General features: G+C 43.7%; 1 non-coding gene across 1 annotated transcript; it reads right to left on the bottom strand.

The window, feature by feature from the left end:
• Nucleotides 1-6,729: 6,729 nt before the first annotated feature.
• On the bottom strand, nucleotides 6,730-6,801 carry trnav-cac. The gene has a single exon. It is a non-coding gene; the product is annotated as a tRNA-Val (tRNA).
• Between the last annotated feature and the right edge of the window lie 6,795 nt (nucleotides 6,802-13,596).

The following is a 13,596-nucleotide window of genomic DNA, read 5'->3' as shown; positions in this document are numbered from 1 at the left end:
GGTGGGGTGGGAAGTGCGGGGGACCTGAAGCAGGCCGGTGTCCCCCAAGCGTAAGGAGCGGATATGAAGTTATAAGGTTGGAGAGGTGGGGGAGGGGAACCAAGACCATGGAGGGCCTTGAAGGGAAGCAGAAGGGTTTTGTACTCGATTCTCTGAGGGATGGGGAGCCAGTAAAGCCGGGCAAGAACAGGGGGTGATAGGTTCCCGGAGCAAGTTGTGGGAGAGGACACAAGCTACAGAGTTCCGAATAATCTGCAGCTGGTGGAGGGAAGAGTTGGGAAGTCCAGTGAGCAGGCAGTTGACGTAGTCAAGCCAGGACTTAATGAAAGCGTGAATCAGGGTCTCGGCAGTCTGCGGTGAGAGGCAGTGGCAGAGGCAGGCAATGTTGCGGAGATGGGGAAAGGCGGAACGGGTCACTGGACGAATGTGGGGTTTGAAGAATAGCTGAGGTTCGAAAAGGACACAGAGGTTTGGCTCGTTGAGATGAAGAGTGCAGCCTTGAACGGTGATAGTGTCTGTGGCTGAGGTGAGGAGATGCTGCCGGGAACCAAGCAGGAGGGCTTCTGTCTTGCCAACATTGAGCTGGAGGAAGTTGGCTCTCATCCAGGACTTGATGTCAGACAGACAATTAGCCAGGACATCAACGGTCCTTTAGTTGAGGGTGGAGGCGACGAGATAGAGTTTGGTATCATCCGCATACGTGTAAAAATTGACCTGCGGATGACATCGCTGAGTAGGATCACATATAGATTGAAGAGCAGGGGACCGAGGACAGAGCCCTGAGAGGCGCTATATAAATGCAAGTTGTTGTTGTTGGAACAAAGACGCTAGCAAAGATTTTGTTTCTCCATCCTTTTTAGCATCTTGTATATCTCCATGAGGTACACTGGCAGGCATCTCTTTTCGAGGACTAGCGTATCTAATCAATCTTCGCAGCTTATTCCTTTAATATTGAGGTTCAGCTTTCTTGCTCTCCTCTGCACTGCCTCTAGAACCTGGGCATCCTCCACCCCTGCACCGCCCCCCCACCCCCCCCACCCCCACCACCCCACCACCCCCACACACACACTTTTATTGTCATCCACTAAAGGCCTGTTCGTTATCATTTTATGGTTTTATATTGTATTATATTTTATTACCTACAAGAGCCGGTGATTTAAACCTTGTAAGGAATGGTAATTATGTGTGTAAATGTCAGCGTGTCACTTTAGCACCGAACACGAGAGACTCTCACTCTCTCTCTCGTTCTCTGGAAGGGCACAATATAGTGTCTGCCAAACCGACCTGTGTTAAATTTAACACGGAACCACTGACATCTTAAAAATCGGGTTTCAGCAAATATCGTCGTGAGGGACTAAGAAAAATGATGAACTCTTCATAGCGATAGCAATTTAACGTGAGATTCCTGTTGCTTTTTTTTTTGGAGCTCATCCTTCAGAATGGGTCTTTTGTTTCTCCAGCAACGGTATACAGCACCGATTCCAGAATGCAACAAGGAGATTTAGTTATGTTCACGCTAACTTTCAATTCGCACTTTCCTTAAAGCAATTGTACTTTAATGGCTTCTCCTAAACTTTCTCTTCCTCTGTTACTTTTCACCTCCTTCTGTTGTTTTCGATTCCGCTCCTGTTAGCCATGTTAACCTTGCAAGTTATGAAGTCCTGGTGGGGTAGGGTGGTCCTAGCTGGAGAAGCAGCGGGAAAGCTTGCCCGCTCTCAATAGCCAGCTGGATGTTTCTTTTTATCTGTTTAAACTCCAGCAGTTATCCCCAACACACACACACTGAGGCTCCACTTGCGCCTAACACTCTCAGGAATTAGGTAAGCAGTGCGCATTCCTGTAGGGGGAGAGAGAGAGAGTGTGCATTCTGCTCCAGTTTGTAGTCACAGTAAACATAAGGGAGTGCCCGGAGAGGAGAGCGAAGCTGAATCCCGGTGTTAGACGGATGAGCTGTGGGAAGCAGCAACAGAAGTGCTGTTATGAACTGTTTGTTGGAAGATTTTCCTGTTTATTACAGGGAATGAGTGCATCTGTGCACCAAATTGAATAGATTTAATAGCACTGGCGCCTTGAAACACTCAGGCTTCTATGTTAGTTCAATGTAAAGCTTATGCCAAGTCAACACAAAGCACGTTGGGATTAGGTCACAACTGTTAGCTGATTCATACCAGATTGTCAGCTGAAACTACCAAAAAAAAGCATCTTGCATGCCCAACCATCTGTCACTCTGTGAATCTTCACTCACAAACAAGAACAGCAACTTGCACCCTTCATGAGGCATAGTGTCTCTGAGCTCTTAACCGTTCAGCCTATATTACCTGTGTTATATATATATATATATATTTGATTTCGCTTGTGGAGTCCTGTAGAGCACTCCAGCGTTAGAGCACTCGCCTCGCAAGTGAGAGGACCTGGGTTCGATTCCCAGGCAGGATGAAACGTTAGGCAAGTTTCCTTACATCACACACCTCTTTTCACCTAGCAGTAAGTAGGAACCCAGTTGTTAGTCAATTGGCGGATTGCTTTTCCGGTAATAATCTCTCCAAAAATAATAATAATGTGGTTACTCAATCCACGACTGTCTGTGGGTCACTGCTGTGTGCAATTGGCTGCCACATTTCGCCCACAAAATATACAGTCAATTCACCTTTGAGACGTCTCGAAGACGTGATAAGGCGCTAAATAAAATGCAAGGATTATTGTTGTATTGTTATATTTGGAAATATATTTTTTTAAATCAATCCAACTATCCAGCTCTCTGGGTTTCAGCCTGAGTCTCCTCCTTCCCTTTGAGTCACAGTCCAGGCTGATGCTCCAGTGCGGCGGTGGGGTCGAGCAGAGTTATCTTTCGGCTAAGACAAGATCCCGTCAGTGCCGCTTCAGGCAGACGTTAAAGATCCCATGGCACTATTCAAAAAGAGACAGGACTTTCTCTCTCCTGCATAAAATCAATCATTCACTTCATGGCTGTTTGTGGGACATTGCTGTGTGTAAATAGCTGCCTTGCTCACCTACAAAGGATATGGTCCTTTGAAAAGTCCTAACGCAGGAGGTGCTACACCAAACACAAGAATTCCGCTTATAGAAATGTTTTGAGCTTTGGTTTCAATGCCATTAAAGAGCCAGTTAAAGTGCCAACTCCAATGATATTTGCAACTTTGGCTGAGACCCGCAGGCCCACAATTCAACTTGTTTTTTTTTATTGCTGTTTGTTCTATGTTCTATCAACGTTCCACAGCTGTCCAATGCAGAGCACAGCATTTCTTCTCCGCCCGGTGGAAAGCCCTGATATTTGACTCCCTTCATTCTCTAGTGTACAGATCGGTTTGGCATTGCCTAAGCTGGAGCTTTGGAGGAATTTGGGCTCCGACCAACATTTGCATTGGCTCCAGGAATTGACCAGGATTGATGAAGTGCTCTCAACTGAGTTCAATAAAAATCTTCTCCAAAAAGCCAAGGTTGCGTGGGTTTCCCTAATATCTCCATCCTTTCTTTGTGAGTCACATAAACAGCCACACGGCAAGAGAAGGAATAGTATCTAGAATCCAAGGTGTCAGCCTTGTAGCTATCTTGTCTCTGAGTCAGAAGATTGTGGGGTCAAACCCACATTGCCCCCACCCTTAGGAACTCCATCCTACATTCCCTTTGCCTTGCTCCCTCCTTTGCCTCCTTCAATGTACGTCTCAAGACCCTCCTTTTCAACCATGCCTTCGGGCACCCTCCTACCCTCGCTGATCCCAGGTTCAAATCCCTGACTGTTCAGCGCCTTGGGACGTTCTCCCGACGTGAAAGACGCTATACAAATTTAATTTGTTATTATATTGTTTCACCCACAAAATGTACACTCAATTCACTTTACACTATAACCTGTGAAGCGTTTTGAGATGCCTCGAAGACGTGATAAGGCGCTATATCAAATGTAAGGATTATTATTGGGACTTGACTAAGCCAGGCTAATATTGGATTGTCTCAGTCCTAAGAATGAGACATTAAACCATGCAATGCATAGCCTGCAATCATGCCTTGTCGTGTTGAAACGTCTCAAAGTGATCACTGTAAAGAGTATCAATCATTCATGTAGATACTAAGGATATATGATAAATATGGGAATATGTGGTGCTATACTGCTTGTCAAGGTGTGGATTCAATGAACATACCTTCTGCTCAGAATCGAATGCACAGAAGCTATTGGCCTGGACTGCCAAGTTATCGTTAATAATTAAGCAGAATAATGGGCGATAATTGTTTTGCTGTCCGTTAGAGTCCATCAACCTACAGCCGCTCTGCATACACTGAGTCCTTAACCAAAACTCAACCAGGGATCAGACTCATTCGTTAAGTGCATGTTTGTTTCCGTTATCACAACAGGAGCTCTCGAGGTTCCTATTTTTTGAATTGTTGCATAATCTTTTACCTCAGAAATAGTATCTAATGACTGTTAAATACCGGGCGAAGCTGGGAATCTCTTGCTCTGAACTTGGGTTGGAACCAAAAATGGAGCCTGAGCCAATTTGGCAGATTTGATTAATCTGTGCTGTCGGTAGATTTGATCCATTGCGGTTTGAATTCTTGCTGGAAAGGAAGATTTCTCTGTTTCTCGAGAAACCTGAAGCCTGACATGAAGCTTTTCATTGAATCATAGAATATTACAGCACAGAAGGAGGCCATTCGACCCATCGTGCCTGTGCTGGCTCTTTGGAAGAGCTACCCAATCAGTCCCACTTCCCCGCTCTTTCCCCATCATCCTTGCAAATTTTTCCTTTTCAAGTACCGATCCAATTCCCTTTTGAAAGTTGTTATTGAATCTGATTCCACCAGCCTTTCAGGCAGTGCATTCCAGACCGTAACAACTCACTGTGTGTAAAAAAAAATCCTCCTCATCTCCCCTCTGGTTTCTTTTGCCGATTATCTTAAATTGGTGTCCCCTGGTTATCGACCCACTTGCCAATGTAGACAAGGCTGCATTGTCAGAGGTGACATACTTTGAATGGGACTTCCTTTCTGCCTGTCCAGGTGGACGTTAATGACCACACGGCACTCTTCAGAAAGCAAACGGAGTTTCTCTCTTCTGGTGTCCTGGCCGACAATCCTCCAGATAAAATTGGTCACTCACAACAGATGTGGTAAACACGGCAACCAATTTGTGCGCAGTAACGTGCTACAATGGCAAGGATACAGGGAGGAACTCCCTTCTCTATTCGACTGGTGTCAGTGAAACCTCAGTGTGGTCTCATCCAAAGGACAGCACCTCCGACAATGCCACAGTCCATCCACCACCTCCCCCAGCACTGCACTGGAATGTCAGCCTAAAATTCCTTAAATTCATGACACGACGTGGGCCTTCTGTCCCAAATAATAATAATAATCCTTGCATTTGATACAGCGCCTTATCACGTCTTGAAGACGTCTCAACGCACTTCACAGAATACACTGTAAAGTGAATTGACTGTATATTTTGTGGGCGAAATGAGCGAGAATGCTGCCAACTGAGGCAGTCTGTCACCTTTAGGAACCCAGAGATAAGTGTCTAAGCTGTAGCTGATTTTAATCAGATTTCTGCCAGTTCTTGGGACTCGTCTGGGATATCAGCAGCATGGTTACTCTTAAACACCGGGAAATAAATGAGAAATTCTGTTGCTTAGCAGCCCATTTCTCAAACGGTGCTGCTAAATTGTGAATTGTATCTTATGATACATTTCTTGACGCTGTGTATGTAACCCTACTCCATTAAACCTCGGTACCTCAGCCAGCCTCTGAGACCATGAGCCATGTCATTCAGGTCAAAAAAATGACAAAGGCATTGAGCTTCAATTCTCCTGGATAAAAGCTATTGAAAACTGGTTTCAAATACTAAGACAGGGTTTGAGAATTTCACAAGATTTCAAATGAGTTTCGTTCGAAGAAAGCTCTTTGACCCATTAGATCTCACCCTTCCAGAATACCCACTCTACAGCATCACACTGTTTCTTTTAATGAATCTGTGTGTCCTTAATTAGCTGCTGGGTAAAGAAATATTTCCTGGTACCTGTCAGCCTTCTCAACTCTAAACCTGTGGCCTCTTGTTCTACTGTCTTGGCATTTCCAAAAATATTGGGTTTACTGAGTTCACTTTTGCAATCCCGTTTAAAGTGTTCTACACCTCTGTGAGGTACCCTCTCAGGTATCTCTTTTCACAACTGTCTAATCTTTGCTCATGGATCCTGTGAAGTGCCTTGACATGTCCTCCCTGTGTGAAACGCTATCTAAAATGCAGAGATTATTACAAATGCCATGTGCAATTGGCTGCCATGATTCCCCCACAAAATACACAGTCAATTCACTTTACAGTGTATTCTGTGAAGTCCTTTGCAGTGTCTTAATGATGTGATAAGGCGCTATATCAAATGCAAGGATTATTATTAATATCAACACTGATCATTTGTAGTTGTTGATCTAGGGTTGTGATCGGAATTTCGCCACCATATTAGGCATACTACTGAGATTTACAAATAAAAAAAGAGATAATAATAATCCTTGCATTTGATATTGCACTTTTCACGTCTTTTAGGCGTCTCAAAGTGCTTCACGGAATATACTGTAAAGTGAATTGACTGTATATTTTGTGGGCGAAACGCGGCAGCCAATTGCGCACAGCAGTGTCCCACAAACAGTCGTGGATTGAAGTGACCAAATAATTTTTCTTGAAGGATTATTATCAGGAGTGTGGAGTAAGGAAACTTGTCCAAGATTTCGCCCTGCCGGGAATCGAACCCAGGTCTCTCGCTTGTGAGGCGAGCGCTCTAACCACTGAGCTACAGGACAGAGCCTTGGCACGTCGTTGAGACGTCTCAAAGCGCTTCACAGAACATACTGCCAAGTGAATTGACAGTGTATTTTGTGGGCGAATCACGGCAGCCAATTACGCACGGCAAAGGCGGAAGAGTTGTAATATGCTTTTCGACGGGCGAGGAAGAGACAGAGACCAATTCGGAAAATTGCACTCGTAACAAGAGGAGCAAGATAGAGCTAGCAGGCCCTCTAAAGGATAGCTAAGGTAGTCGTGGGTTCACGATCAGGGCAGCAGTGAATGATTATCTTCAGGAAGCAGCATTTTTACAATCTCCTGAATGAATAACACATTTTACTGTATGAGCCTATGGCTCAGTCGGTGGCAGTCTCGCCTCTGAATCAGAAGGTTGGGGGATTCAAGTCCCCACACCGGCACTTGGAACTCATAAAGTCTGGCCCGACACTCTGAGGCAGTGCTTGGTGGGGGTGCACTGCATTTGTTGGAGGTGCCGTCCTTCCACATGAGACGTTAAACCGCGCTCCCTCTTCGCGTGCCTCTTCGACTGGACGTTAAAAATTGTCTGCTGCGTTGCTCTACAAATACAGAGTCACTACACTTCACAGTAAAGTTCTGTGAGGCTTTTTGGGACGTCCTCCTGACGTGAAAAGCGCTACACCAAATCTATATTATTATTACTATCATATTATTACGAAATATAAATATTATCATTATTATTAACTAAAAAAGCCTGCGAGCAACGGTTAGAGTAGGTGCAAACATAGAGGATCTGAATTGGCTACAAATTGTGTCAAGCAGAGGAAAGCAGATGGCAATCATAAACTAGATTGGGCCAGATGAGGGGTTAGCGAACAAGACTCTGATGTTTTCTAATGATATAAAATTGGTTACTGGAAGAGGCAATGGTGGCTTAAAAGGGATTGGGGGGCGATTAGGCACCTGGGTTGCTGGCAGATGTTACGTAATGTTACAAGAATACATATTTTGCATTAAAATATCCTCAATATCCCCGATCAGGCAAGGGATATAAAGATATCCACATCCTGGAAAGCGCTCTCTTTTGTAGAAGTGACAAAATATCTGTGTTATTGTCTTCTGCTCTCTTGTTAAATTATTTTAATAATGTTGAAACAACTTAAATGATTCAATCTGGATTCAATTCAATATGGATATTCACTTGTACAATGATAATAGTACTCCTAATAATAATAATCATAATAATAATAATAAATCGTGCATTTGATATAGCTCCTTACCATGTGCTTTCTATGATGTAGAGTGACTTGTGTATTCATTGAACGTGGCAGCCAATTTGCACACAGCGATGTCTCGCAAGCGGTCGTGAAGCGAATGACCAGTATTATTTTATTTAAGTGGGGAATTGGGGAGGGGTGGGGAGCAGAAAACTGAAAGAAATGTCCTTCCCTTTTGAAGTAGTGCCCTGGGATCTTTAACATCCACCTGAGCGAGCTGACCTCTGCCTCCTAGGTCCTCAGTTTAACATCTTCTCTGAAGGAAAGCATCTTCGACAATGCAGCAACGCTGCGTCTGTCTAGTTAAACTGGTTGCAAGGGTATCTGCAACGGGTACAGCTAGTAACATACATGCCGGTTGTTAGTTGATTGGCGGATCGCTTTCTGTAGGTAATAATCCCTTCAACAAATAAATAAAATAATAATAATTTGGTCACTCAATCTGAGACAGTTTTTGTGGGACACTGCTGTGAGCACTTGGCTGCTGCATTTCTCCCACAAAACATACAGCCAATTCACTTTACAGTATATTCTGTGAAGTGTTTTAAAACATGATAAGGGGCTATATCAAACGCAAGGATTATTATTATTATTATTATTTCACCACTGAATAAACACCGTATTTTAAGAATTTTCCAAATTCTTGCCAGACACTCTAAAATGCTTCAAGAATAGAGTAAATCTATAATAACAATAATCCTCCCATTTAATGCCATGCTTTTCACGTCCCAAAGCACTTCACAGGATTTAACTGTAATTTGCGTAGAAACGTAGAAACAGGAGTAGGCTATTCAGCCCCTTGAGCCTGTTTCACCATTCTATAAGATCAAGGCTGATCTGTACCTCAACTCCAATTACCCGCCCCATATCTCTTGATACCCTGAACTAACAGATATTTATCCACCTCAGTCTTGCAAATGTGAATGGATCCAACATCCACAGCCTTTTGGGGGAGAGAGAGTTCAAGACTGTGTATTTCTGTGGGCAAATGCGGCAGCCAATTTGCACACAGCAACGTCCCCACAAATAGGACCATGAATTGAATGGCCAATTTGATCTTGTTTGGGGGACGGATATGGGGGATTGTTAGCCAGGAAACTGGGAGAGAGAAACTCCCTTCTCTTTTCAAGTAGTGCCATGGCACATCAGACTGATGATGTTTCAGTCTACTTCCAACCAAACAATTATGCTAAATGTGCTTTCTAAAGATACCTGGAGATAAAGAGGCACGATTCAGTATATGATTTGCACTCAGGCCAGTTGACAGTTGCATTCCTTTTCTACACAATGACTATTCTCGCCATAATGGTGCAGGTAATGTAAAAACGGCTGAATTATTTAATGGGACAATTGAGTGTTACACGGTAATTACTCTGACAGGGATAATCATTTAAATTGCTTCCATAACGCAACACCGCATCAGCCCAAATGACTTGTGGTTATCTTCGTAAGTCGGAGCACAATAATTCTCATTACCAGCACACATCAAATGCTAGAGGTGAAGCTTAATTCATCATGACCTGAAACTTCATTACAATAACTGAGTAGCACTCTCCCAGTCAGAAGGTTGAGAGTTCAAGCCCCAAGTAGGGATATTAAACTCACAATCGAAGGCGTGAGGGAGCATTGCATTGGTTCAGAGCAGGGTGCGGGGAAAGCTGTATTCACTGGAGGTGCCATCATTTGGATGAGATGTTAAACCGAGATCCCGTTTGCTTGTTCAAATGGACGCTAAAGATCCCATGGAACTAGAATCATAGAATTATACAACACAGAAGGAGGTCATTCGGCCCATCGTGTCTGTGCCGGAAATTTGAAAAGAGACTGGAGTTTCTCTCTCCCAGTATCCTGGCTGCTAATCCCCCAATAAAATTGGTGTTAACTGCAATGGATATTTGTAGGTCATTGCTCTGCGCAAATTGGCTGCCGGATTCGCCTACAAAATAACCAGTCACTGCACTTTAGAGTTCTGTGAAGCACTTTGAGACGTCTCAATGACATGATAAGGCGCTATACATCTAACGCAAGGATTATTATTATATTGCAGTAAATCCTGTGCGGCGCTTCTGTGAAGAATAATGATGTAAAAAAAATGCTTTGTCTTTCAATGTGAGTGTTTTTGCATGTCCTAGTTCTGTGCAGTCACGAGACAGGTTGAATGGTCATGAACAAATGATTCTCTCAGAGAGGACCATGGATGGGTGTGCAGCAATGCTCTGTTACACGGTGAAATCACAGAGAATTGCTCATCAGTGGAACAGTGTTTACCTCTTCCAGAAAGGAGATCACGATTGTTTGTTTCCTCCTACAGTCAAGTCGTGGTCTGGGAGAAAATAAATCAAGTGAAATCCTTTTTCCATTCAATTTCTTTTTGGAAGACAATGCCATTCCTAAATCCTTTTTTACAATAGGATGCTTTCATCCTTGAGATGTGTTGATCACTCATTTGTTTGGAGAGGATGGATGGTGGGGGGAGAGGGGTAAGTAGGTTCTCCTTGGAGCTAAGTTGGCTCCAGGGTAAAAATAGTTGGCAACAGTATGTTGGAATTGAGTCAGTCCTCTACGGAGAGCCAATACTTGCTGTGTCAGGCGTGTCTGCACTTGTGTAGAGATCTGCAGATAACAAACCAGCCAGCCTGGCTCATCAGCCAGACGTCGAGTGGCAAACTGGTCATTGTGAGCCGAGATCTTCTCACTCAGTTACTGTTCAACCAAAAAGAGTCCTATAGCTCAGTGATTAGAGCACTCGCCTCTCAAGTGAGAGACCTGGGTTCGATTCCCAGCAGGGCAAAACCTTGGGCAAGTTTCCTTACTCCACACGCCTAATAATAATCCCTCAAGAAAAAAAACAATAATAAATTGATCACTTCAATCCACGACTGTTTGTGCAATGCTGCTGTGCACAATTAGCTGCCGCATTTCTCCCACAAAATATAGTCAATTCACTTTACAGTATATTCTGTGAAGCGCTTTGAGATGTCTAGAAGACGTGAAAAGTGCTATATCAAATGCAAGGATTATTATTATTATTAAAAGCCCTCGTGGGTAGGCCAGTCCTTGTTCGACAAGCAGCAAGAAGCACACTCTGGGTCCACTCTTGGTTCTTGCCAACCTGCACCTAATGTATTCCGGAATTAGATAAGCCGGGACATCCTTCCAAGGAGAGAGAGTGTGCATTCCATTCCAGACACAGGGAAATGTCAATGTGTGGGGTAGCATCCCGGAATGCTTGACAGTGGCAGAGTCTGACAACGAGCCAGGGGCAGAGGGCGGGGGGAGGTGTCGATCAAAAAGGAAGGTCTTCAGGCGGGGTTTGAAAATGTGGAGGGAGGGGGCAAGGCAGAGGGATTAAGGGAGAGAGTTTTGGGGTGTAGTGGTTGAAAGCACGGCCCCCGAAGGTGGAGCGGAGAGGACACAGGGCAAACAGCAGGCCAAAGCCAGCCGAGCGGAGGCAGCGGATGGAGGAGTGGTGGGTAACTAACTACTTCATCAATCGCTGTCAGTGATTTAAGTTCTGGCACCGTATCTGCTCTTAACCTACATTGCACTTAAGAGAAAGATAAATTGAAATTTCAATTCTGTCCTCCTTAGAACTTGAATCAGTGACCTAGATTCATCCAATGTTCTTTCGCTACAGATAATAGCTCACTGCTTCAGTTCATAGGAGAGGTTTTCCCTTTCTCCCCCAGAACTAAATTGTGAAGGAACATTTAACCCTGAGACACGGATTTCAATTTAGTTTCACTTTCCTTAGTCTTTGATCAAGCCTTTAGGATCGTAGGTGATACAGCTGAGAAGGTGGCTGTCTAGCCAGTTGAACTCCATTGGAACTGTGAAGAGTGCGATCCCCATTTCATTCCATTTACTATAGATTGTCCTTTTTCAACCAGTTCATCTCGGAATAGTTTGAACAATTAACGACCATCTTTGAGTTGGTGGGGTGGGGTGTAGGGGGAACGACGACAAGTAGGACAAGTATCAGGAAGCTTGACAGATAATGTCCCTAATGCAACCTCTGAGTTTTTAGTTGGTTAAACCAGCGATTATCCCTCAACACACTCTCTGGGGTTCCTAAGCCTTGGCGTTTGCCTACCTGTGATTAATACTTTCCGGAATTAGGTAAACAGGATACAACCCTCCAGGGAGAGAGTGTGCATTCCATTCCAGACAAGGGAATTTCCACGTGTAGAGGGGAAGACAGAGGTAGTCTGATTCTCATTGATGGGAAGCCTAATTGCTTTCATCGGAAAAAAAACCTACCTGAATTCAAAGAGTTGGAAATGGACCAGATTTAAATTGTTGGGTGAATGAACTCAAACTTGGCCACTTTTTGTGACTTGGTTTTGATTTGGTTCTGTTTTGTTCCTCGTACCTTTAAGAGAAATGAGAAAAATCCATTCAGACAATCAAACCTATTCACAGGATAATGATATTCCCAGGATGATAATAATAATAATAATAATAATAATCCTTGCATTTGATATAGTATCTTATCACATCTTTAAGACATCTTAAAGTGCATATCAGGTTATACTGTAAAGTATTGTGACTATTTTGTGGGCAAAACTTGGCAACCAATTTGCGCATGGCAGTGTCCCACAATCAGCCTTGGAGGATAAACTGTTGCGCTTCACGGGATATATTGTGGAGTGGAGTGATTGTGGATTTTGTAGGCGAAGCCTAAAGAACTCTTCATCTGAAACTAGTGTCCCCAAAATTACACACAACATTGTAAATGAAGCTTCACATACAGGGCTCGAATAACTGCTTATGCATGGTCAGTCGTGTGTGTGTCTGTGCGTGTAGGGTCTGAGATCGCTTACATTGGGACAGAATGTTAGGCAAGTTTCCTTACTCAACAAGTCTCTGTTTACCTAGTAGTAAGTAGGAACTCGGTTGTTAGTCGCTTGTCGGATCGCTTTCTGGGGATAATAATCACTCCGGAAAAAAAAAACAGAATTGGTCACTCAAAGGGACATGGCTGTGCGCAATGGGCTGCTGCTTTTCACCCACAAAATACAATCAATCCACTTAACAGTATATTCTGTGAAGTGCTTTAAGAACATAAGAACATAAGAAATGCTAGACGAAAAAAGACCAAGGTCCATCTAGTTTGCCTTCCAGCTTCCTGGCATGCACATACATCCCAAACTCCCTATGTCCTATATCCCATAATGTTATTTCCTAAAAGAAAACTATCTGATCTGTGTTTGAACAAATCAACATTTCTGCTTCAACCATCTCCCTCGGGAGCCTGTTCCACAGGTTCACTATTCGCTCACTGAAATAGTCTTTGCGTAGATTCGTTCTGAATTTACCCCCTTCAATCGCGGGCCGTGTCCTCTGGTTCTACTATTCTGGACAAGTTGAAGCTGTCATGATCTATATCGTCCAGACCTTTAAATCTTAAAGACAGCAATCATGTCACCTCTCAATCTTCTCTTTTCCAGTGTTTTTTTCAAGCGCAATTTACTGAGTCGCTCCTTATAGTCCAGTCCATCCATTCCCTCAATCATTTTGGTTGCACTCCTCTGTATCTTCCTAATTTCCCCAATA

The sequence above is a fragment of the Callorhinchus milii genome, unplaced genomic scaffold, assembly GCF_018977255.1.
Source record: "Callorhinchus milii isolate IMCB2004 unplaced genomic scaffold, IMCB_Cmil_1.0 Scaffold7, whole genome shotgun sequence".
NCBI classification, from domain to species: domain Eukaryota; kingdom Metazoa; phylum Chordata; class Chondrichthyes; order Chimaeriformes; family Callorhinchidae; genus Callorhinchus; species Callorhinchus milii.
Note: the sequence above shows the minus strand (reverse complement) of the source record. Positions and strands in the feature narration are given on the sequence as shown.